General features: G+C 41.6%; 1 protein-coding gene and 2 long non-coding RNA genes across 7 annotated transcripts in view; 2 read left to right on the top strand and 1 right to left on the bottom strand.

Moving 5' to 3' along the window:
- LOC128263947 (acetylcholine receptor subunit alpha-like) overlaps positions 1–21,349 on the bottom strand; it is a 609,051-nt gene extending 587,702 nt beyond the window's left edge. Inside the window, exon 1 of one of the 4 annotated variants that reach the window (XM_052999228.1) lies at positions 20,191–20,603. The gene's annotated coding sequence lies outside the window, so the exon portion shown is untranslated. Of the gene's footprint in view, positions 1–20,190; positions 20,839–20,910; positions 20,930–21,216 lie in introns of those variants that run through there. The other 3 variants (XM_052999226.1, XM_052999227.1, XM_052999225.1) reach the window with 3 other exon arrangements.
- On the top strand, positions 15,836–16,441 carry LOC128263949 (uncharacterized). The gene is made up of 3 exons (XR_008268603.1): positions 15,836–16,128; positions 16,194–16,249; positions 16,354–16,441. It is a non-coding gene; the product is annotated as an uncharacterized LOC128263949 (long non-coding RNA).
- On the top strand, positions 20,850–22,647 carry LOC128263950 (uncharacterized). Of its 2 annotated transcripts, none has more exons than XR_008268605.1 (3): positions 20,850–20,965; positions 21,800–21,872; positions 21,933–22,647. It is a non-coding gene; the product is annotated as an uncharacterized LOC128263950 (long non-coding RNA). The 2 variants fall into 2 exon arrangements; XR_008268604.1 differs by having other exon boundaries at positions 21,800–21,864.
- The last annotated feature ends 3,073 nt before the right edge of the window (positions 22,648–25,720 follow it).

A 25,720-nucleotide genomic window follows, 5' to 3' on the forward strand; every position in this document is an offset into this window, starting at 1 on the left:
TATAAATGATCTTCAGACTGTAGTGTTCCATTGTTAAGTCCAAATGTATGCTGACGGATTGCAATTATGCGTTAATAGTCGTATTAATGTCTGTGTCGGTTCTTGTAACTCTGACCTTCATATAGTCAGTGGGAAAGGGCTAATGGTCTAGCCTTAAACCGCAAAAAGTCTAAATGCATGATGATTTATAAGAAGAATATTAAAACAGAGAATTTACAACCTGTTCGAATTGAACACACGGCACTTACCTATGTCGACAAAGCTACTAACCTGGGCTTCACATTCTGCAATAACCTGACCTGGAACGACCACATAAACAGAGCAATAGGGAAAACGTACGGACTTTTAAGACAACTTAATGTAAGCCAGCAGTATCTTCCTCCTGAAATGTGACTATTAGTCGCAAAGACCTATCTGACTCCATCTCTACTGCATGGCATAGAAGTTTTTGGTAGTTGTGATGCTACTAGCTTTAGAAAAATAAATGTTGCATTTAATAACATCCCACGATATGTATTTATGCTGAGACCCCGTGACCATGTTTCTGAATACGAAAATAAAATGTATAATTTGGATTATAAATCTGTAATAAAGAACTCTGTCAATGCTCCACAAAATTATACACACTAGGGAACGTTGTAACTGTTTTCTGTTTTCTTCAAAGAACTAATAATCTAATTGTAAACTGGACCAAGTTGTCCAGTTCAGCAAATGACTTTTTTTGTAAATGCTGCTTGTCTCTGAAATTAACTCCCGCACCCCATAAAATCAATAAAAAGCGCCAAACATACAAATTTAGCCTAACACACTTTACCTCAAACTCTATCTAACTTAACTAAATTTTAACGCAAATTTAAATCTATGTTAATTTTATATAAAAATAAAATTGGAATTTATAATAAGAATTTTGTAACTCCGAATCATAACACGACATGAATAGCACATTAAACTAAGAGTTTAATTACTCGTTGTGCTAGGATGGAAATAAAAAAATAAATAAAAAAAAATAAATAGGGCAAATATATGGTGTACATTTTTCGTCAGTGTATTTTCTCACCCCAATATTCAGATCGACGAAGAATATACCAGAAAATTGCATAGCGTTGCCAGCCCTCTAGAATGAACTCTGGGTGAAAGAACTCTGGCGCAAAGAATAAAGAATGAGCTGGCAGAACAAAGTACTTCTCTGATCAAAAAATGGGAATAACGGAAAAAATTCAGAAAAATGACTTGCAGTAATAAAGTTTTGGCGACAAAATTTTCCCGATCCTTTTTGAAGGCACTGTATTGCCTTGCCCCTGTGCAATACGGTTGTAGAAGCGTCCTGCCCTTGAGCAGGTCAAAATGCTCAACTTTTATGAGCTTGGGTGTGACTGAGTAAAAAAAAGAGAGAACGCTATAGTCAAGTTTCCCGACTATAAGATACCTGTTACTCAGCCAACAAACATCAAACCAAGTATTCCCCCTACAAAACAATCGAAGTTTTAGTGGCGCCATCTATCGAACTGCATAGCCAACACTAGACGCTAAGAGCGTCTAACAGTTCTGTCGATCTCTCTCGACAGACCGATTTTAGACCGATTTTAAACATTTTTGTGTCTCCAACACCTACGGTCTAACATGTGTCAGAGCTCTGTGACGGAAGTGCTTAGTGTTTTGCGATTTGTGGGTGTTAGAGTGGGCTGGCTGCGTTTTGAAATAACTAAAATCAGAGTGCCAAGTCCCAAGTCTCTAGCTTTTGTAGTTTCCTAGATCCCGACGTTCATACAGACGGACAGACAGACGGACATGGCTAGATCGAATTGGCTTTCGATCCTATTATATGGTCGGAAACTCTTCGTTCTACCTGTTAAATACTTTCAACGATTACAATATACCCTTTTACTCAACGAGTAACGAGTATAATAAACTCAGTGGAACAGAGTCGTCAACCAAGATCTGTGTTGAACTATTTTCGGTGCTGTTTACAAAATGTCACGTCAGTGAAGAGCGTGCAAGCTCGTTTCAGTTACAGTAAAGTGTATCTGTTTTACATATACAATTCAGGCTATCGATTGAGGATGCTTTAACAATATAAATTCAATGTTGGAAGGAATCTGGTCCTTGCAGCAGTTTACTTAAATAGGACTGCGAATGAGTCCCTCATAGTCTTTATAGCCCTGACTCTTCCGTCCGCTCTAGCACAAGTGCTTAAGATTCGTCCAAGAAGCCACTGCTGAGGTGGAGTGTTGTCCAGGAGTGGTGTTGGCTTGCGGCGTCAACCATTTGCAATGAAGTTGTGTGATACACACAAGCTCGACAGATAGGGCGAGGGCTAATAGAATCATTAAGAACAACTATATCGCATGTATGTGTTCCAACCTTAGTAATCCGGATCTAGCAGTCACAAGATTGGTAGTGGTGGCCTGTAACAGGCTGATAGAATGGGCCGAAGAAACCAAGTCGCAAACGCGAGGCACACACTGTGGGGTAGCACGGAAAACAACGAAAGGGGTGTTTCGTTTTGACAACACTATATGCCGTAACATCACCATCTGAAGTTAAGGTCTTTTTTAAAGTAGCGATTCCGACTAGGCAATCGGAGACGAAACGTAAGCCACTTAGAGCAAACTGGGATAACATCGGTAAGATGGTTCATTCGAAAGTCAGAAACAGGACAACAAGGGTACAGTCCTCTACGACATCTCTAGACAAAAAGGAAGAGGACCTTACCAACATTTTGAACAATGCATACAGGGAGACGTGCAACGTTTCATACTCTAGAAAACAACACCCACCATAGTAGACCAAAAAACTATGTACTCTCAAAAATAAAAAACAAACAAATTTCAACAACAGCTATGCTACCAAGGGATGGGAACCTTATAAGGAAACACTAAAAGTATACAAAAAAAAGCGATATCTGCAGCCAAGACGAAAACTCCTGGACAAATTGCTGCGAATTGCTCAAAGGTATTAAAGACTAAAGACTAGACTAAGGTTTCTAGCAAAGGGGCACACTAGCTTAACTCTACTAAACCAGATGGCACAGTAACTTTGGCAGTCGAAGAATCCCTGGAGACACTGGTGGATACGAATTTTCCAGAAAACTTGCGCCATAGTTTGAACAGTACTCGATTCTTAGATATAGAAGATGAGTTCAACAAAGTGTCGCTGAATCCATTCTAAGGAAGGAAGCATCAGAGCATGAATCTGTGTGATGCTCACGAGCAGAAGGATAAGAGCCGAAACGGAATACTACAGGCCCATAATAGTTGAAATCGAACTGCAGTTATCGGAGAAACCTAAATATCTTTGAGTGATAATATACCGGAAGCAATAGTGAAAACAGAGCATTACGTAACGCGTTTAAAAGGCAAGCATAGCATTCACTCGTGTAGGAAATTTTTCGGAAAAGACTGAGGTATACACCCATGGATAATACTATGGCTCTACACAGCAGTTGTAAGACCAATTCTGACTTGCCACAAAACTGACAAGGATACAGAGATAAGCCTGCCCAGCCTTCCGATAGAACTTTTTATAAGGAGAACGGCAGCATAGAGTGAGGTCAGACTGAAGGCGAGTAATTGCTGAAAGGATAACCACACAGAACACTGCCGAATCCGAGTAGACTTTATTTCTCTGGAAAAGGGTAAAATGGACTACCTGACAGCGATAGCGCCCGAGCAGGGACGTATAAGGACGACTAGGTATCCACCTAGAGTTGGGTTTTTTTCCCGTTTCCAACAACATGGCCTAGCCCCATGTCCGCAGAAGTGAGATTTTTAGGGACAAAGACAGTTCAGTGATGAATAGGGACTGCTACCGCTGTTCCGCCGGCACCATCAGCGCCACTGCGGAATCCCCAGGAGCGCCATCAGCAGCGAACACCGAGCCATCAGCAGCGCCCACCGCGCCTTCAGCAGCGTCCACCGCGCCACCGCGTTCAGCGGCGAATCTAAAACCGGAGCCATGAGAGTCAGGTGGATCGCCTCCCGCAGGAAGGTCAGGTGAATGAATTGCGACAACGGCTGGCGTCCTTCATCGGGGGAGGAAACACGACCCGGTTCTCAGGGAACGCTTTGTTGCTTTAGGAGCAACATATCCGGAGCTACCCACATCCAAGTCGGTGACAATTTGGGCAACCTCGCCGATTCCAGCGGACGGGGACATAAGACTTAATGTGCCACCTCTGGAGCCTCGTTCATTAAGCCCAGGACGCTATTGCTTTCTGACCTTGCAGAAGGCTGGTACCAAGCCTACTACATACAAGCTGTAACCTGGGAATCCTTCCGGCGAGAGTTCCTGGAGTTTTACCAAGATCGAGGATGCGATCAAGACCAGATACCAGCACGCCGGCGAACCCTTCAAAATATACGTACAACTGTACAACTGCGCCTGATGATGCAACGGGCAAAGTAGGATCTATGAGAACCTAGCGCCGGAATACCAGCTCTTAATTCGGAGGCACGAGTTCACTTTCCTGGAGAAACTGTCCCAGCTGGCAATAGCGTTCGAAATTGCACGGGATAGGGACCCCGTTCGACACGCAGCACTGACACCAGCCGCCTGCGGAAGCTTTAACGCGGAGACCAGCTCTCAACTCTGACCGCGAACTTGGAACTTAGGAACGTCTGCCTCCGATCCCTTCGGAAGTCGGAATCCAACTGTATCCAACCGGATTATCACCCAGAAAGCAGAGCGACCCATCGACGTTGCCCGGGCACGCGGCCACTGTGGCGAAGTATTGCCTTTCGCTCTGGGTTGCGAAAACTCAGCAGCGCTTTTCTGGTGGACTGCGGACGTCGAGGGACCTGAACTATTGACTTGTCGCCAACAAAGAAACGGCCGAGGTCACCACTTACGACAGAGGCAAACGGCACACGACGCTTCCGACTCACAGCTCCTCTCATTCTGGCAGATGGAGGGATCGCAGCCAGAGTTACCATCGAGGGTCAACTCTTCGTAGTGACAGCGGGGCTTCCAGAAGCTTCGTCAGCGAAGCCGTTGTCAACCGACTGGACTCCGGGAAGAATTTGAGGGATTTACCCACTCGGAACTCCCTAGTGGATGGATACCTAAAATAAGTCACCGAAAGCTTTAAGCCGTGATCCTTGGAATCGACTTCCTCTGTGGCATTCGTGCAACTTTGATATGTGGACAAATATGACTACAGCTGGCCCCGATTGCGGACCCAAATACCCGTGTGGCCCCCATCGCAGCCACCGCCTACTCTTCGGGTGTAACAACCTCCTATCGGCAGCAAACGTGCAAGAACGGGGAGGCCCAGATGGTTTGGGCGCCAAGGTCCAAGGCGACGCGTACCGCCAACGGGACACCCAATCGCAACCAGACAAGAGGTCGGCACCCGCGCTGTCGATTCCTCATTGCCCTGGGAAAATTTAGGCAACACCGAGTACACTTCCGAAAGTCACGGAGCAGCTACAACTAGTATGGAAAACATGTACAATCTGCAACGTCAGGAACTTGTTCTAAAGACACCCTTCCCCCGAAGACAGACTGGCCATTACCACGGTGGAAGCCGCCCCGGTTACTCCGCCACCACTCCGGCAACTACCATAGTCAGATGCTGCTATATCACGCAACTCATTCCGGAGCCATTGCGCCCACGGGACACATCCAAATTACGGGGAACCGACGACCCACTCGACGAGGAATCCACTCTGTTCCTGCAGAAAGAACTTCAGCTGTTGAACTCACTAAGCGGACCAACTCCAATCGCCGTGTACACCATCATCCTCCAGGATAATAAGCCGCTGAATCAGTGGTGTAACCCGAAGAACCCGGCTATGAGGAGAATAATTGGTGACCAGGAGAATGAACTATGCGGAAGGCAGGAGCGAATCATTTTGGAGTCCACACAGCCTTACTGGTGCTGGTTCGAAAGAAAACTGGCGAAAAGAGGACGTTTTCCAACTAAAGGCAGCTCAACGCTCACTCCATAGTACCCACTTCCGCGTATCAACCATAGTGGCAGATTCCTATGGCCTTAGGACCCCATTCGGCCCCGGCCTCATTTCAGCGGGCCCTAGACAGTGTCATTGGGCCGGACATGGATGACATTATCGTCGTAGGAGTGACGTGGGAAGAGCATGCACATAACCTGAAAGAAGTCTGCGAGAAACGAATTTATGCTTGAACCAAGATAAGTTCAAGTTTTTCCAACGTAAAATAGTTTACTTCGGTCATTAAATCAGTGAGGACGGCATCATGACGGACCCTGATAAGATAGCTGCCATTAAGGAGCTACACTATCCGACCAAGGTCAGGGAACTACGTCCTGGTATCGGCGTTTTGTCCAGAATTTTGCTTCCATAGTGCAGCCCATGTCACAAGATGAGGAAAGGAGTAGGCTGATTAGAATAGAATATTCCTCTGACTCTGGTTGACAATTTTAGACGATAGGCTAAGACTAACCTTTAAGTACCCATCTAGCAGACATACACACAATGGCCTGGTACCAAACCTACGAGATCAAGGAACCCCCCGGAGGGGAGAGCAGTCAAGGGTCGGTTTTGACTGGGACGCCGACACCCCCAAACAAGCCCTGCTGGGAAAACGTCTCCGCCCAACTCGGACTCATCTCTACAGTGACCTGTTCACAGGCAGCAAGCATGACCGTAAGTTGGGAGCCCCCGAAGAATTTGCGCCAGAATCGGGAGGCGAGGATGACGCTCAGCACATCAGCGATTGAAGTCGGAGGATACAGGGGCATCGAAAAGTTTTGCCAGCCAAAGTTTTACACGCATGGCTGCCAGCGCAGGCGAATTTCGGGATGTTGTCACTAGAATAGCGTTGGCCGATAGGTCATGTCTGGACGTGATGAAGCTCTGGCGAACACCGGTCACGTGGTCGGGTATTACGGTACTCTTACCTTGGCAATGCCCACTATGCTGGATTGAGTAATTCTTGGGACGGACTTCCTTAAAGCAGCGGGGACGCATGTGCGATGTGGGCGAGCCACACTCGACTTGCAATCCGCGCATCGAGCGATAGGAGACTTTAACCACCGAGGGACGATCAGGAAGAAACGGTACACTCCGCTGAGGATAAAATCCAATTGGGGACTGCACGGCAAGGAGAAGCAGAGATATTCAGCCCTATTTCTACGCGGGCTACATCCCTGCTACAACCGACACCGCTTCGGTTGGGTTGTCCGGATTTCGACCAAAAGTCTGTTTTGCAAACTGCCGCGAGCGAGGTCGGCTTGGGCGCGGTTTTATCTGTGAATGGATCAGAAACATGAAGCACAAGATAAACGACGCCCCCGAAAAGTTCGCGGACTATACGCTGCAAAACGGCCAGCTCTATAGGAACATGGGTTTCCACTTCTCGTGGGAACTTTGTGTGCCCATTTACCATTAAGCCTGCGTCTTACACGAGTGTCATGACTCCCCGACCTCTGGGCACTTGGGGGTCCAAAAGACGATTACCCGCCTTTCGCAAAAATATTTTTGGCCCGGCATGTATCGCGATGCAAAACACCACGTCCGGCACTGTGTCTTGTCAGAAGTTTAAGACTGTTCTTACCTGTGCGGACTTTGTAGGCCCGCTACCACGATCGTACCTTCAACGTGCTTCTCTAGAACAGGCGAGGCACCATAACCTTCAAACATGCACTCTTCTGGTTTGGAATCGCGAAACAGGACCGACGTGTCTTCCGGCGGGCGGTAAATTCGAAGCATCCAAGTCACGTCTGGTCTGTTACCCTAGTTTCCTTCTCTAGTAGTCTTTGCGGCCCACGCGTGACCCGTCCCGACTGTGCCGTTACCCTAGTTTCCCATCTCTATCAAAGCGATCATGGATCTCGTTCGCTCGCTGCTTGCCTCCTACGCGAAACAAGATACTCAGACGACTGCAAAGTGTCCCTTCCGGCTTGGCCTCGCCCGAAGGTCCAGCCCGGTTAATTTTTCGCCTTCGACGGAAATATGTGACTCAGGCGCCCACAAAGTATCCCTCCCGGCTTGGTCTAGCCCGAAGGTTCAGCCCTTCGGATTTTTAATTTTGAGCGAACTCAGTACTAAAAACATCGTTAACTCCCTTTCGACATAAATGGAAACATTCGGCGTGAACCCTTAGAACTATTTGTTCACCCGTTAAACGGAACTCTCTAGGCCATTGTTTTGGTGATTTACAAATTTTTTGTAAAGGACTGCTGGATCCGACCAGAGAGCATCCCTACAAGTGGCGCCCGAGCAAGGACACCGAGCCTAGCTAGAGATTTACCGAAGTGGCCTGAATACCAGATAAGGCAATTTGCGGAGTCCCTCCCCTATCCCTGTTATCCCCGACGCTGCATACATCCATGAACGACAACCGGCGCCTGGATGCCGCCGGCAGACGCCCACTTGTCCGTTGGTCTACAAGGACAGACGCACGGAGTGACACGACTCCCACCCAACATTGGTTCCCCGAGAAGATGCATAAGTGGAATTTACGGTTCGATGGTAGTTCAGATCCGCTGCGCTCAAGGAGAAGATGATGACGTATAGGATAAATCCGGAAGAGATCCCCCGGGACTGCTTTTTGCAGGCTGCCTCATGGGAAACTTTTTGCAGAGAATTCCTGGATTTTTTCCTACCCTCTCGATACTTCCAACGATTTGAAGATGAGATCCAAACACACATGCAAAGAAAAGGAAAACCTTTCAAAACTTACCTGATCGAGCTCCGGACAAAGATGCAGCAAGCCGATTACCTGGAAGAAAAAAAATTATACCGAGCATACGAAAACATGGCTCCGAAGTATCGGCTGTACATTAAACGCAGTGAATTCACGACGCTGAAGAAGCTGACCTACATGGCTGGGGAGTATAAGAGTGTGAAACAACTTGAATCGACTCGATGAGGAACCACATCGGAAACGGACAGGATCCAGGAGGGATCTCAACTTCGACGATCGCCGAAGCCATCCGGAGGAAGGAATTTCAAGAGTGGACGTACAGCGGGCCTGCGGTTGTTGCAGTGAAAACGGGCATTTACGACGAGATTGCCGCAACTCACGTCTTGACTTTTGTTGGAATTGTGGTGAGCAAGTAAGAGTGTTAACCTCGTTAGCCTCGTAAAACGGAGGACGTCTCCGCTGGAATCCAGGTGTGGCGGAGTCGACCGGAGCAGCAACACGACCTCAACAAACCGCCCGTTAAGGGTACACGGTGGGCTCATCACAGCAGCGATAGAAGTCGGAGGAAGATGGGTGGACGCCGCCATCGATACAGAAGCATCGAGGAGTTTTGCCAATGAAAGCTCATACTAACCTGAAGGAGCTCCGTCAATGGCTCGGGATGACAATAAGCACCGCAGGTTCGTCCATAACTTCGTAACTTTCTTACATCCAGTGACCGCGCTACTGATGAAAGTGCGGAGGAAGATGGGTGGACACCGCCATCGATACAGAAGCATCGGTTTTATCTCAGGAAGATCCGGTGTTACTTTGATGGATAACGGGTCGAAGTCACCTAGAAGGCGTGTACGCCACAGTTTGGTTATTTCTAAATTTATAGTTTAACAGACAGACAATGGAGTATAATGAATATTAAGTTGAAAATATCATATATGTCGCAGTTCTCAGAAGTATTTGAATTCGATGAAAGCTATCTGGTGCTCAGATTTGGTTGTCGCTTAGTATATGCAGCTGGTTCCTGGTAAGACATTAGTTTCTGGTAAAACATGGATTCCAGGAGATCATTTTCGATGAGAGAGTGAGATCTCTCCTGCTCTACTCGTAGCGCGACGGCATTGCCAGATCTCTTATAGAGTGGCGTAGTCGTCGAGTGGGGCCCGGTCGCCCAAGAGAGAGAGAGAGAGCACCGGAGAGCAAGAATTTGCAAGATGATGAGCTCTGGTATTTGAAGCGGTGGTTAGTATGAATTTGGCTCTTGGCGCGATCGGCAGATCATGAAAATACTCCTTTTCCGTTATCAGAAGTGGGATCGGCCTTGCCACAGGAAAATGAACGTGTTATAGCTGCAGGCCTTGTTGGAACTTGTGAAATCAATGAACACACCGCGAGTGCCATTAACGGAAGTAAAACCGAATTTCATATCATTGCCGAAACTTGACCCTGATAGTGCAGGCGCGGTTGCAAGTGCGTGGTACAATACAGTTGCATTAATATTTGCTGAAAACATTCTACAAGGCAATGCTCTTGTCATGGCACTCAGCAAAGCTATGCAAGGAAGTGCTTCTCAGTGGTTGGCGCCAATTTGATTCAGCGGCATGACCTAGCCGCAATTCCAGGAATTGTTTGTGCAACGATTTGTTGGTATCGAGACCCCGGCAGCGACGTTCATGAACATCTTTAATGGTCGTCCAAATCTAGGAGAGAATTTACCCGAATACTGGTGACGTCGCTCATGTCCAAATTCAAATCAATTGAATTAGAAGAGCTCATCGTATCCATCGTTTTGACGCATCTTTCAAACTTGGCTGCTCGCCTTTTAAAGTCAATTTTTAAGGGCGCTGTTAACGATCTGCAGCAACAATTAAAGGCGTATGCGTATTTAAAACGCAACAAATCCTTTGGAAACGAAGTCGAAAGGAAGAAAATGAAGCTGCCATCTCTAGTGAACTGTCATCACTGTGGGCGTATTGGCCATAAGATGGCGGATTGTCAAAAAAGGCGAACGGACGAGACACACCGGACCACCTCAACTACAGGACAACAAAAACGCGCGGTCAACAACAGGACCTGCTTCAAATGTGGGGAGTTTGGGCACTATGCTTCGTAATGCCCACGGAATCGCCATAATCTTAAGGAAGTCGAGGTTAACAAAAGATTCAACTTCGTGGCCATAGCACCAAAGGGAAATTTTGAAACAATTTGGTGAGTCAATTCCATTTTGTTTTGATTCAGGCGCTGAATGTTCTCTTGTAAAGGAAAGTGTAGCAGCGAAGTTAAGTTAAGTTAAGTTTTAAGGGGCATCGAAAACGAACCGGTTTGTAGCACAGTACAGATAATTTGTAATGTTAATATAAACGAACATTTTTTTGAAATATTGTTTCACGTTATTAAGGATACTTTTATATCAAAATTCATAAAAAAATTCATTCTTATTGGAAGAGATATTAAAAGTCAAGGCTTCGAAATTGTAATTTAAGCAAATAAAATTGTTATTTATAAGCATAAAATGGTACAAGCGCTGTCGTATGAATCAAATCTGGAAAACCGTTTTCATTTTAATAAAGATTTAAGTGAGTTTGATAAATAAAAGTTAAGTGAAGTATTAGGAAAATATTCCAAACATTTATAGTGGGCAAGCGTTAGGCCCCCCGTGCTCACAGCAGCAGGCTCCTGCACTTCGTGTGCGTTTTTTTTTACTTGTTTAAAGACAATTAAAATAACACTGCGAATCATTAAAAAATAAATCAACCAAAGATCGCTAAACACAACATTTAAATCAAGTGTCCTAAAAGCCCGCTCCCCTTAAAAGCAATCGTCAGTAGGGTATGCAGGCACCAACCACTCGCAAACCATCGACACAAGCTGATTTAGTTTGAAGTTTTCTCAACCACTGAAGAGCAGTCGGTGTTTTAAGTGACACGACTGCGATATACCCTATTCTCATCTCAGTGGAATGATTTCTATTAATTCGAATACATACATATATGTAAAACATTTAACTGCTACCACTGATATGAATTTGCAAACGAAAATAAAATGTATGCTGAATTATTAAACAAATATATTATAACATATAATATTCATATTTTTATCATAACCCAATAGTAAATACGCCCATATTCTTAGGGTACCAAAATTGAAAAGTGGCAAAAGACATAATATTCTTGATGCGCCGAAATGAAATAAACGCACACATGCTCCCGTGTATGAGAATGCATGATCACGCATACATACAAAGACGAATTCAAGCGCAGGGCAGCCTTCTTCAAAAAGCGCCTCTCTGCGACTGAACTCGTGCAATGAGTGCGCGAGCATAAAAATGAGAATAAGAATGAGAGAGCAAAAAAACCGAACGCACACGAAGTGCAGGGGCCTGCTGCTGTGAGCACGGGGGGCCTCCCGCTTCCGGTTTTTTGTGTCCAAAATCGTTGTATGAAATGACCAATCTATATGTTGTATGGTTAGTGATACGGCCCATTGATCCACATAAGACTGTTCAGCGTCGCCCATATATACTTAGTGAAGAAGAAAAGGCTAATGTTAGGGAAATGATTAACAAATTATTGTCCGCAAAAGGTATACGCCCTAGTAGTTCCCCTTTTGCTAGTCCGATGATGCTGGTCAAGAAGACGAACGGTTCAGATCGTTGATGCGTAGACTACAGGGAACTATACACAAATACGGTGGCAGATTAATACCCGTTACCACTTATATCTGACCAAATTGCCCGTATGAGGGAAGCTAGTTTCTTTTCGTGCTTTGACATGGCTAGTGGCTTTTATCAAATTCCAGTTCCGCCGGACTCGGTCGAACTTACCGCATTTGTAACGCCCGAGGGACAGAATGAATTTCTCGCCATGCCATTTGGGTTAAAAAAACGCTCCATCTGTGTTTCAACGTGCAATAATTAATGCTTTGGGACCATTAGCCCATACCTATGTTATTGTTTACATTGACGACGTTTTGATCGTTGCAGAAACGAAAGATCAGGCAATGGAAAGATTAGATTAAGTCCTTAAAATTTTAATGGAAGTCGGTTTCTCATTTAACATACACAAACATAAATTACCTATGGTTGGCCATTTTGATGCACCAAATAGATAAAAAGCCGTATGTAATCGAGTATTATAGTAAATGCACAACTCCAGTCGAGTCCAAATTACATTCATACGAGTTAGCAACTCTTGCAGTGGTGATTTGTGATTTTTACGGTCTGCGATGCATTGAGGGCGAGTCGTCCCAAGACAACATTTACGCCGAGGGTACACCGGTGGTGGGGTGAGAATGGCTCATGCTGATTTTCTGTCTCTAAATCCTCTACCCTTCGAAAAAGATTCCCAACTAGAAAAGGTAGTCGAGAAGCTCAAAAATACGTACGTATCATACGTAACGACGAATTAGAGGAAGATTTACTAAAAACTTATGTGTTGAGAAAAGGTACGCTCCATCGAAAAATCCAACGCAACGGAAGAACACATTGTCTGCCCGTAATACCCACAGCTTACAGATGGGCTGTAATAAACCACGTACACGAAGCTGTGATGTACTTGGGTTGGGATAAGACATTAGATAAAGTTTATGCGCACTATTATCTTGCCTACATGTCAAAATATGTTAGGCGTTTCGTAGAAAATTACATTACATGCAAAGAATCCAAAGGCTCTAAAGGTAAAGTGCAGGCAGAACTCCATCCGATTCCGAAAATAGCTATACCTTGGCATACTCTGCATATCGATATTACAGGGAAAGTGAGTGGCAGGAATGACCAAAAAGAGTATGTCATTGTTATTATAGATGCTTATACTAAGTTCGTATATTGTATCACACTTTGAGCTTAGATACGGAAAACTGTGTGAGAGCAATGAAATCTGTTTTCGCGTTGTTTGGTTTGCCAATGCTTGTGATTGCCGATCAGGGTAGATCTTTTGCCAGTTCCGGATTCCGCGAGTTTTGCTCTTCCCAGAAAATTAACATTCATTTGATTGCCACCGGCGCCAGCCGAGCTAACGGGCAAGTCGAACGCGTAATGAGTACGCTTAAAAGTATGCTTACAACGGTCGAAACAAGGCAGCGCTCCTGGCAAGATGCGCTATTAGAAGTCCAGTAGCTATTAATAGTACAAATAACCGCGTCACCACAGTAAGTCCTTTGGAATTAATGATCGGCAGGGAAGGAAGGCCATTCGGTTTGTTAGATAGGGACAAAATTATAGCGCAAGCCAAAGAAAACATTGATAGGAACGCCCATTACGATAAAAATAGATTTGATAAAAACAAAGCAAAGATTTTAAAGCACCAGGTTGGTGACTATGTTTTGATTAAAAATGAATAGAGAAATCAAACAAGGCTAGATCCAAAATTTAAGGGGCCATTTGAAATTATTGAAGTTTTGGAGGGAGATAGATATAAATTAAAGTCGTTTACTAGTAAACGGCAGTATAAATATGCACACGAACATTTACGGTCCTTACCGGATACACAAATACTTGCAGAAATATATGAAGAATTTGATCGTGCGATTGATGAAAATAATTAGCGCCGAAGAGGCAAGATTTTTAGAAAGATAAGATATATGTGTATACGGCTGAACCATGATCCTGGAGGATCGTCAGGAGGACGAGTTGGTGTCCAATTGGAAATAAAGAGAAATTGTGAAAATGGATGTTATTGTTATTGGTTGTATGTTTATGAAATAATTGAATGATTTAGATTTGAAGCTGATGTCAATAAATAATTGAAAGGAATAGTGCTTTGTTGTAAAGCTTATTGGGTCATGATCACGCATAAACGAGGAAGTGTGCAGGTCAGGAAGGCCGTGTCGCAGTTCTCAGAAGTATTTGAATTCGATGAACGCTAAAGTTATTTGGCGCTCAGATTTGGTTGTCGCTTAGTATACGCAGCTGGTTCCTGGTAAGACATTGGTTCCTGGTAAAACATGGATTCTAGGAATTCCTTTTCGATTAGAGAGTGAGATCTCTACTGCTCTACTCGTAGCGCGATGGCATTGCCAGACCTCTTATAGAGTGGCGTAGTCGTCGAGTGAAGCCCGGTCGCCCAAGAAAGAGAGAGAGAGAACCGGACATCAAGAAGTTGCAAGGAGATGAGCTCTGGTTTTTAAAGCGGTAGTTAGTTCGATTTTGGCTCTTGGCGCGATCGGGGCTTACTGCGCAATCGAAATGGCAGATCATGAAAATACTCCTTCTCCGTTATATATAATATTAAGTTATAGTAAAGTTCAGAACCCGAGTGGCAACGCCAGCAGATATTTAGCCTATACGCAGATTATACTAGACAGCGAAATAAAAGGATAAAGGAAATTAAATTCATCGTCTGTGGTTTTTATTTGTAGTTAGCCAGTGCTACATACTCTCCTGTAAAAATACATAAAATTATTGATGGTGCATACTTTCAGGAGGAAATTATTGCCGGAGCAGCCTTATCTGCTCTAAACTGAGAAAAATTGCATTTTTTTTGCTTTATAACTTTCCAAAACATTATTTTCAAAAAAAATTTTGAATTTATACGTAAAAAGTTAAACAAATATCGGTTCTGCTGTTTTTTTTTTTATAATTTGCTAAAAAGTAAAAAAAAAAATATTAGAATTAAAAGAAATAGCCGTACAAAGTTTTGCAATTTTTAGCGATTTTCCGCTAAACAAGCTAAGTTCTTAAAATGTTCATTTTGAGATATACCAAGAAAAAAATTTTTTTTAATGTTTTGAACGGGGCATCGGATCTGGGCAAATTGGGTGTCTTTCGACGAGTATTTTCAAAAAAATTTAAACTGCTAGAAAAGTGGAATATTTTACCAACCCGGACTCAAGAATTCCACTTAAAGAACATTTTTTTTCATTTTCACCAATACCTAATCTTTAAGCGATACCAATTACTAGTTACGATCGGACCATCACAGCATATTTTCAATTCAGCGGCTATATATATTTGTCCTATGCACACTCTCTTGGTGCGCATCGTCACTACATGTACTGCCGTCCATAGTGATTAAAGAGGAATTTATTAAAAAATTTAAGTTTTAGCTTATGCTGCCAATATAAATAATATATGATGATCTTAACTACAAGTCCTGTTTCCGCACTGAGTAACGCTGCAGACCCAAAAATACCAATATTATTCGACGCATAAATACGCGTCCATAATAATATGCAAAATGGAAGCGCAATTCAAATAATGAAGCAAAGGCAGGAAGAGCATTGACAGGTTTAAAAAGAGCACCACGGTTAAGATCTTCGATCCATCAGCTGCAGTAATGCATTGCGTCCCATAATGTAGAGCGAACTACTAATAAAATGTGGAGGTTTTCACTCCATAACACTTACTTCATTCCTTCAGAGGCCTGGAAAGAAGCACGCCAAATCCAAATAAACAGTTCACATTCACAGGCCTTTGCAATTTTCACGCCATATTTAGCCGGCCGGAGTCATCCCATCTCCTCTACAAAAACATCTTACTCTAGCGTTTCGTACATTTGTGAAGAATTAAACATGGTAAGTCTTATCAAAAAATAATACCAGATTTATATTTCCCATTAAATAACCAATCTCTATTAAAGCCCTTTAAGTCAAACTCGACCGCCGTTATTGGCGGAAAGGACGTGCTAGAAAAATGGTAAGTAATCAAATTCCGTTACTGGCTAAACAACAAATTCTGGCAAGACGATTGAGACGATTAACTGAACTTAAGACGGATAACTGAACTTAAAACTGTTTCAGATTGCAGCGACCAGTCATGCAGGACGTAAGGCATGGAAAAATACTGAATACTCGCGGCGAAGTGAGTGCGGGGACACCACAGATATGAACAGATATGAAAGGGTCCCAGCGCAGTAGCCGGCACTGGCACTGGCAATTCCGGTAGCGAAATGACATCAGTAGCCCCAAGGACGGCCCAGCTGTTACTTGGCCCGGGGAGGGTTCTACATTGCCGAAATGGTCGTGGTTGCCGATGGTCGTGGCTGCCGCTGATCGTGGCCGCCGCTGATCGTGGCTGCCACTTGTCGTGGAACCTGCTGGTCGGCGCAGATGACTTGCTCCGCGTGAACGTGTGTCGGGATTAGCCTAGCTTCTTTGGCACTGACAATCTCTAATGTTATATCGGGGTGACTGTATAACGCAAAAAAAATATCCAGGGGCCCTTTTAAAAGGGACCCCGGTGGCCCTAAGGAAACAAAATCCACTTTATATTTAGTTGCTATTAAAGATACTCACTTAAATAATGTAAAAAAAAAACACATGGCAAAGAATAAAATGACGGATAACGTGTTGCTAGGAACCGAAGGGTGTCTTCAAACCAAGCTTGACCCGAAAGTTTATGGATCCGTATGTCAATGTTGAAGTGTTACCTTGTATTATGAAATTCGAAAATCATGGTTTTTCATTACTTAAGCATTTAATTAAAAATTTTTAATGTTTTGAGATTTTAAAAATGCGTTTTAATAGCTGCCTCTGAATGATCAAAAAACTCGGAAACCGACATTGTTTTTAAACACATATGCATACCGAAAGGGTATTTTCGAAAGTCAAAGACATTGATATATTCTGCTACTGGCTTTTTAAAATGATTCATTTAATTTATAAATAATTATGTTTTAATAAGAACTATTTTGTTAAAAATATAGATATTTAGATAGACACAAAATTCAAGAAAATGCTTTCAAAACTTTTAGCTAAAATCAGTAAAGTTACGAATGTTATCGATCGTTTGATGGAGCAAAATTTCCAAACTCGTTTTTCTGTACACCTCTGTTCTGCTAACTTTATATCAAGTTAAAAGAACATTAGTTTACTTCTAATTAAATTGAGAAAAAAATTATATTCTTTTGCGAATAAATTTCGGATAAATGGTTGGTTAAAATGGTTGATAAAAAAAAGAGTTTAAATGTCCTATTGCTATCTTTATTCAAATCCTTTCCTTGGATCCCAATAAAAATAGGCTTTAATAAACATTTTCCGACAACTGTTCCAATTTCATTCTTATACCTATTATACTTTCCGAGGCAAAAATTCCAGAACAAGTAAGCTGAAATAGGCTTTTTCCGACAACTGTGCTAATTTCATTCTCGTACCTATTATTCTTTCCGAGGAAGAAATTTCAGAACAACTAAGCCAGCAAGGAAGAAACTCAACCTAACTATTAAGATTTTAAATGTTAATTCAGTTCTTATTTAATTTTAAAACTTTAAGTTGGTTAGTTTTCTACCTGGTCATAAAAATAATTTTTTTTGTTTACTTTTTAAACACTTTTATTGATTTTTGTTATTTTTAATAAATAGTTTTCAAAAAAGCTTTTAAAACGATTTTCGAGTCGGCGAATATTATTCTTTCACGATTTACGGATAATTATAATAATAAGATGAGTAACGAGGATCAAAAAATTTGTCTTTATGCAGCGTCTTTTTTGTAAAGCCGACAACAAAACAAACTTCACACTGATATGGGCTCTATCATAGAGTAAGAATTATATAGAGGCACCATTTGCTCTGCCCGGACCTCTGCCCAAGCTCTGCTGAGAGCCATGTTCGAAGCTAACCTTGATTTCCCACCCCACTTTTCAGTTTTTGGATCGAACTTGCAATTCGGTCCCATGGTGAATTTGCAACTGCACTGCTCGCACCAGCCCTTGGCAATGGGAGCGAGCAGTTCAGATGCAGAAACTCACCGCGGGACCGAATTACAAGTTCGAATCGAACCGTGAGAGACTGAAAATTTCCCCTGTTTTAGTCTAGGTGGCATCACTGGAAAAGTCACTCGAGAGAGCGGCAGAGCAAATGGTGCCTCTATACATTTCTTACTCTATGTCTCTGCGACTGATCGACTGAACTCGTGCAATGAGTGCGCGAGCATAAAAAGTAGAATAAGAATGAGAGAGCAAAAAACCCGAACGCACACCATAGAGTAAGAAATGTATAGAGGCACCATTTGCTCTGCCGCTCTCTCGAGTGACTTTTCCAGTGATGCCACCTAGACTAAAACAGGGGAAATTTTCAGTCTCTCACGGTTCGATTCGAACTTGTAATTCGGTCCCGCGGTGAGTTTCTGCATCTGAACTGCTCGCTCCCATTGCCAAGGGCTGGTGCGAGCAGTGCAGTTGCAAATTCACCATGGGACCGAATTGCAAGTTCGATCCAAAAACTGAAAAGTGGGGTGGGAAATCAAGGTTAGCTTCGAACATGGCTCTCAGCAGAGCTTGGGCAGAGGTCCGGGCAGAGCAAATGGTGCCTCTATATAATTCTTACTCTATGCGCACACGAAGTGCATGGACCTGCTGCTGTGAGCACGGTGGACCTTCCGCGGTCCGTTTTTTTGTGTCCAAATGCGTTGTATGAAATGACCAGTCTATATGTTGTATGGTTAGTGCTTATATCTACTCTGTATTCATATTGCAGCCTGGGGAAGCGTTAGCCTCCCAAGCCCCTCTTTTTTTCGACTACGCCACTGGTTCCCAAAAACAAAGATGGCCGCCATGTCAATTTAAATGCTTTCGCGCCAATAATTGGAGTTGCACCGAAAAAACATCGTCTAAATATCGGCTAAAAACATGCGGTTAGGAACGTTAATTCCACCGTTAAGAATTTACCGGGAAATTTTTGGCATGGCAAAACCTTACGGAGCATCTTTGAAAGAGCTGGTAAACGGCGGATAGTGCTCTGTGGGACTAGGCTAGATAGATAGATATCGGTTAAAAACGTGCGGTCAGGAACGTTAATTCCACCGTCAAGGAATAACAGCGATATTTTTGGCACGGCAAAACCTTTCGTATCATCTTTCAAAGTAGATGGTGGATGGGGCGCTGTGGGGGCTAGGCCATTAACATGCACCGCACACTGGGCCAGCACACAGTGGTTCGGCTTGCATGGAGCCTCGGCCATTAATAATTCTAGTTGTTATATCGTTATAAAATTTTCAGAAAGTTTCAAAAAAAAAAACTATGAAAGCATCATAAAAAAATTTTCCACACACCACGACTATATCCTATGGCTCCCATAGCAACGAACGGTTTCAATTTTAATGTCTTTGTTATTTTCGGTATAAAACTTTTTAATTTTATAAATATTAATAAGCTTTCAATAATTTTTTATTCTTTCCCGAATAATTTCCGGATAATTAACTGTAAATTATGGATAAAAATAGGGTTTAAATTTTAAAAGTTGTACTGCTAACTTAATGCGCATCTATAACTTGGATCACAAAAAAAAATATTGGTAAAGCTCCAAAAAAATTTTTCCGACAACTGAAAATTTTAATCTTTATACCTAGTTTACTTTCCGACGAAAAAAATGCAGAACATTAGTTTTGTAAATTTTCCATCCGTTTTTGTTTAAATTTAACAGTTTATATTAAGTCAAAATTTTATATACGTTGGATATGGATTTTTTTCGTTAGATTTTTCCTGGGTTTGTTTAATAACAACTATTTTGCCATATTAACTAATTTTTAATTTATCATAGCCTTTAAAACATTAATAAGTGTCTAAAAACTTTCCGTTAGATCCTACATGAACAATTCAAATAAAAATATACTCAAAATTTTATAAACACAATCTGTACAGACCTTTCAGCATCCAATGGTATCGGTAATAATATTTTTAGTAAACAATGTGGATGCGTATACAATGGTTTTATATCTGGTTATAGATTTTCACAAAATAATAACTGGTCGATTACGCCTTGAAAAAGGTGTTGCTAAAACGCCTTTTAAATGTTTGCCAACTCTATTTAATGTAGGCCACACATTTTCACATGTTAACGACACAATGCACAATAAAACAATATCCCGACATTTTTTATTTTCAAATTTATAATGTATATACAAATTTGATGATACACTTCGATTACAAATCTGTGTTACATCATTAAAGGTAAAATATTGTTACCGAAGCCGCGATGTGCTTATCAAACCAATGAATTGCCTTTTGAAACTGGGCGAAGAAATATCTTGGAATCCTCCCCATTCTGTTCCATCCCTGCACATGGAAAGAAGAGACTGGAATATACATTTCCTCCCCCAAATATTTTGTACATACTGTAGTATTTTGTGAATAGTTCAAGTCATTTTAAAATATCATGAAGTGTTAATGTAGTTCAATTTAAACATGTGATTAAAATTTTTGTAAATCTAATATGTACATATATACATATGATGTAAACAAACAGAAAATGATGTTTTTTCTGAATTTGCCCGCTTAGATATGGCTATATATTCACTTGCAGCCTAAACAAAAAAATGATCAATATATTAAACTATTAAATTGAAATGCTTTAAGTTAATTACTTTTGTAGTAATGTTTGGTCACCTATATCTATAGAATGATTTTTATATGGTTGAGGTAAAACTAAGCGCATGCGCACTAAAAAAAAAATATAAACTTTAAAAAAATCATAATTTAATTTCAATCTAAATTAGTATACCCATGCAAAGACATTTCAGACCCAATAAAGTATCATATATGTACATTCTTGATTAATATTAGAGATGGGCACGGGCTGTGTATTTTTTCGTGTCACATCTTGCCACGAGGGCGACCGGGTGCTTGTGTTAAAAAATATGTTTTGTTCATGAGCGTGAGTGTTCGTTCACCTCAGAATTTGCAGGAAAAAACACGACACCAGAAATTATTATCGTTAGAATCTTACGAGAAGAGAAACCTTTTCGAAGCAAACAACAAAACTTTCGAGTTTCCGCTCATTTTTTCGATCGTTTCTATTATTGTCCGAATTGATATCCCGTATGGTGTTATCACATAAATTGAAAAACAGTTGTAATTTTAATAGTATATTTTTCGCTATATATGTAAATTATATAGTCGCCCGATTCGGCTCGTTCCGACTTATATACTCCCTGCAAAAAAAAAGTTTCATGCAGATAGTTTTAAAACTGGGGAACTAGTTTTCGTAGAAACGGGCGGACAGAAAAACGGATATATGATCTCCTGATCAAGAATATACATATATACATTGACTTTTTTACTCGTTGCTAACTTTCAACTAAAATTGTATTACCCTCTGCATGTTTTAAAAAAAAAATGTTTTCTTAAAGTGAAAGGGTAAATTGGATACTGCTTGAGATTTTTTTTTGCTAATAAGTTCACGGTCACACTGCCTTTTTATCGTTAAATTCAAACTTTACGGTTTTGCTTATTACATTATTTAAAGGTTTTCAGATTCAACAGGTCAACCATCTTTGCTTATGTTTTCATGAGCCGTTCAGATCAGCTGAAATCGGAAGGTATGAAGGTGAATGTGCTCTGTTGAAATCGGAGTTTCACCCCTTTAAAAATCTTAACGGTTTTTCAGGGATGGACTGCGTTGGCTGCACCGCAAGAACATTGGCCAACTATCGCATAAACTAGTCCGTCAAAGTCCGGCACGACCTTATGGGCCATTCATACAACGGAGAATGGAAGGTGGATGGTTCTCTGTGGAAATAGGCTATAAAACAATAAAATCTTCCAATCCACTGACTCGATTTTAACAAAACATATAAAAAATGATCATGATGAGAAGTACAATTAAGGGATGTAGTTGTTAAATTTAAAGACTTCCTTTTTAAGCTTGTCCCTTTTTTATATTTAGCATCAAAGCGTTGCCAGTTGTCATAATTGGAGGTGTTGGAGGTCGTAACATGCTCTTATCCATATATAGACACTATTAAGTTATTTGGGAGGAATTCTTTATAACCTGCTCGAGGCATATTTGTAATTTATTTGATTTTTGAGACATCCATCGGTTTGATTGACCTCAACATCTTAGAAAGACGTAGTAATTAATTAAAATTAGCGTTAAAATTACTTTATTCATAAAAACAATTTATTTCTGAGACATCTATTGGATTGATGGACTTGTAATTAATGTATAAATAGTTCAAAAATTTGCCCCTTTGAGAATGCGTGCATGTTGGCAAACCTACTATGAAAGACGTATTAATAAAAATAGAAGTTATCGTCGAAAATTGTGCGTTAATTTGTCGGATGTTGAAGTTCTCAGCAGGCGTGGCCAGTGTTTCCACGTGGAAAAAACGGCACGTAATAATAAATCTGTAAGTTCCTTTTATAAATCTCCCTTTCTAATGAGAATGCGTGCATGTTGGCACAACCTTTATAAAATAAACCAAAAGTTAGCGTCGAAAATTATCAAGGGTGGAATATCACATTGTTATTCGTGTCTTGGTACCCAGCGGTTTTGATTTGAGCATTTTTTTTTTAAACTTTTTAACACTGCTACGCAATATTATCAAAAACTAAACGAAACTTTCTTTAGAGTATAACCAATCTGCATATGTACCGTACATATTGGCACAACCTCAACAAGGGGAGCCCTTTGTAATTTAATTTTGCCCACCTATTTTGTATGAAAAAAGTCAGAGGTTGACACTCTGTTAGGCGATTATCTCTGTCAGTTTTATTGATGAAACTTTCTGAAAAGGAGCTTGAATTAACTCTTAGTAGTGGCGTGCATATTGGCACAACCTCTGTGTAGTTGGGAGCAGTTGGCAAAATTGTGGAGATTTTTCATATGCATATTTTAAATACTTGCAGACTTCTAATATTCTTAAATAACATATATATCGTTAGATATTTCATTTATTTATATTTTTGCACCTACAATTTTATAATTACGTGCTTAATTAATGAGAAAAATAAAAAAACTCCCTTGTGCTCCAATTTCCATCGTGCCCAATCGCCGCTAGCTCACCGACGCTATTTTGACGCACATCTCTTTAAATACAATTTTGCTTATTGATGAATCGGTCCCGGTGGTATTTTGTCGAATGGTTTTTTTTTCCCCAATTTCGTTTAGAACTTTTATTATCGGGTATTGGGTGCTATCCACTTTTTCCATTCATTGCTCATTGAAATCGTTATACGTTTGTCTTGCTCGCACTTACGTAAAATCGTATTGTTAAAAAAAGAGCAATGATTGAGGCCAACAATGTAGTGTCATAAGCCGATTATGATAGCTCATAATCATCTCTACCAATGGTAAAAAAATACATGATTTTCACACATAAAAAAACAAAGGACTGCGAATTGTTATGGAGTTTTTGCACATCTTTTTTTTTACTTAGAAAATGTTCAGAAGGTTTTTTTTTTAAGGAATACAGATTTGGGTCGCGACATATTGCTATTAAACAAAAAATTAAAAAAAAATTTTCCTGCAGAGATATATTTTGTTTTGTTAAAATTCATCCTGTAAATTCTGGCGACATTATTTCAACAGTTAGCCAGTTATTTTAAGTTAACAGACAGATTATATTTGATCTTTCCTACGGCAGTTAGTACTTGCATAGAGTAAGAAATGTATAGAGGCACCATTTGCTCTGCCGCTCTCTCGAGTGACTTTTCCAGTGATGCCACCTAGACTAAAACAGGGGAAATTTTCAGTCTCTCACGGTTCGATTCGAACTTGTAATTCGGTCCCGCGGTGAGTTTCTGCATCTGAACTGCTCGCTCCCATTGCCAATACTCTATGTCTCTGCGACCATAGAGTAAGAACTATATAGAGGCACCATTTGCTCTGCCCGGACCTCTGCCCAAGCTCTGCTGAGAGCCATGTTCGAAGCTAACCTTGATTTCCCACCCCACTTTTCAGTTTTTGGATCGAACTTGCAATTCGGTCCCATGGTGAATTTGCAACTGCACTGCTCGCACCAGCCCTTGGCAATGGGAGCGAGCAGTTCAGATGCAGAAACTCACCGTGGGACCGAATTACAAGTTCGAATCGAACCGTGAGAGACTGAAAATTTACCCTGTTTTAGTCTAGGTGGCATCACTGGAAAAGTCACTCGAGAGAGCGGCAGAGCAAATGGTGCCTCTATACATTTCTTACTCTATGATCATGCATTCTTATACACGAGAGCATGTGTGCGTTTAGTTCATTTCGGCGCATCAAGTATATAATGTCTTTTGCCACTTTCATAGAGTAAGAATTATATAGAGGCACCATTTGCTCTGCCCGGACCTCTGCCCAAGCTCTGCTGAGAGCCATGTTCGAAGCTAACCTTGATTTCCCACCCCACTTTTCAGTTTTTGGATCGAACTTGCAATTCGGTCCCATGGTGAATTTGCAACTGCACTGCTCGCACCAGCCCTTGGCAATGGGAGCGAGCAGTTCAGATGCAGAAACTCACCGCGGGACCGAATTACAAGTTCGAATCGAACCGTGAGAGACTGAAAATTTCCCCTGTTTTAGTCTAGGTGGCATCACTGGAAAAGTCACTCGAGAGAGCGGAAGAGCAAATGGTGCCTCTATACATTTCTTACTCTATGCCACTTTTCAAACTTGGTACCCTAAGAATATGGGCGTATTTACTATTGGGTTATGATAAAAATATGAATATTATATGTTATAATATATTTGTTTAATAATTCAGCATACATTTTATTTTCGTTTGCAAATTCAAATCAGTGGTAGCAGTTAAATGTTTTACAAATATGTATGTATTCGAATTAATAGAAATCAGTCCACTGAGATGGGAACAGGGTATATCACAGTCGTGTCACTTAAAACACCGACTGATCCACAGTGGTTGAGAAAACTTCAAAGTAAATCAGCTTTTGTTGATGTTTTGCGAGCGGATGGTGCCTGCATACCGACGATTGAGAGCCCGGGGGGGCTCCCGCTTTCAATTTTTTTGTGTCCAAATTCGTTGTATGAAATGACCAGTCCATAGAGTAAGAAATGTATAGAGGCACCATTTGCTCTGCCGCTCTCTCGAGTGACTTTTCCAGTGATGCCACCTAGACTAAAACAGGGGAAATTTTCAGTCTCTCACGGTTCGATTCGAACCTTTAATTCGGTCCCGCGGTGCCAAGGGCTGGTGCGAGCAGTGCAGTTGCAAATTCACCATGGGACCGAATTGCAAGTTCGATCCAAAAACTGAAAAGTGGGGTGGGAAATCAAGGTTAGCTTCGAACATGGCTCTCAGCAGAGCTTGGGCAGAGGTCCGGGCAGAGCAAATGGTGCCTCTATATATTTCTTACTCTATGTTTATGTTGTATAGTTAGTGGTAATATCTTTAAGATTGGTCAACCGATTTTAGTATTTTAGTTGCGAATTAAAAGTTTAATGGTTCTTCTACGTGG

The sequence above is a fragment of the Drosophila gunungcola genome, unplaced genomic scaffold, assembly GCF_025200985.1.
Source record: "Drosophila gunungcola strain Sukarami unplaced genomic scaffold, Dgunungcola_SK_2 000029F, whole genome shotgun sequence".
Classification (NCBI taxonomy): Eukaryota; Metazoa; Arthropoda; class Insecta; order Diptera; family Drosophilidae; genus Drosophila; species Drosophila gunungcola.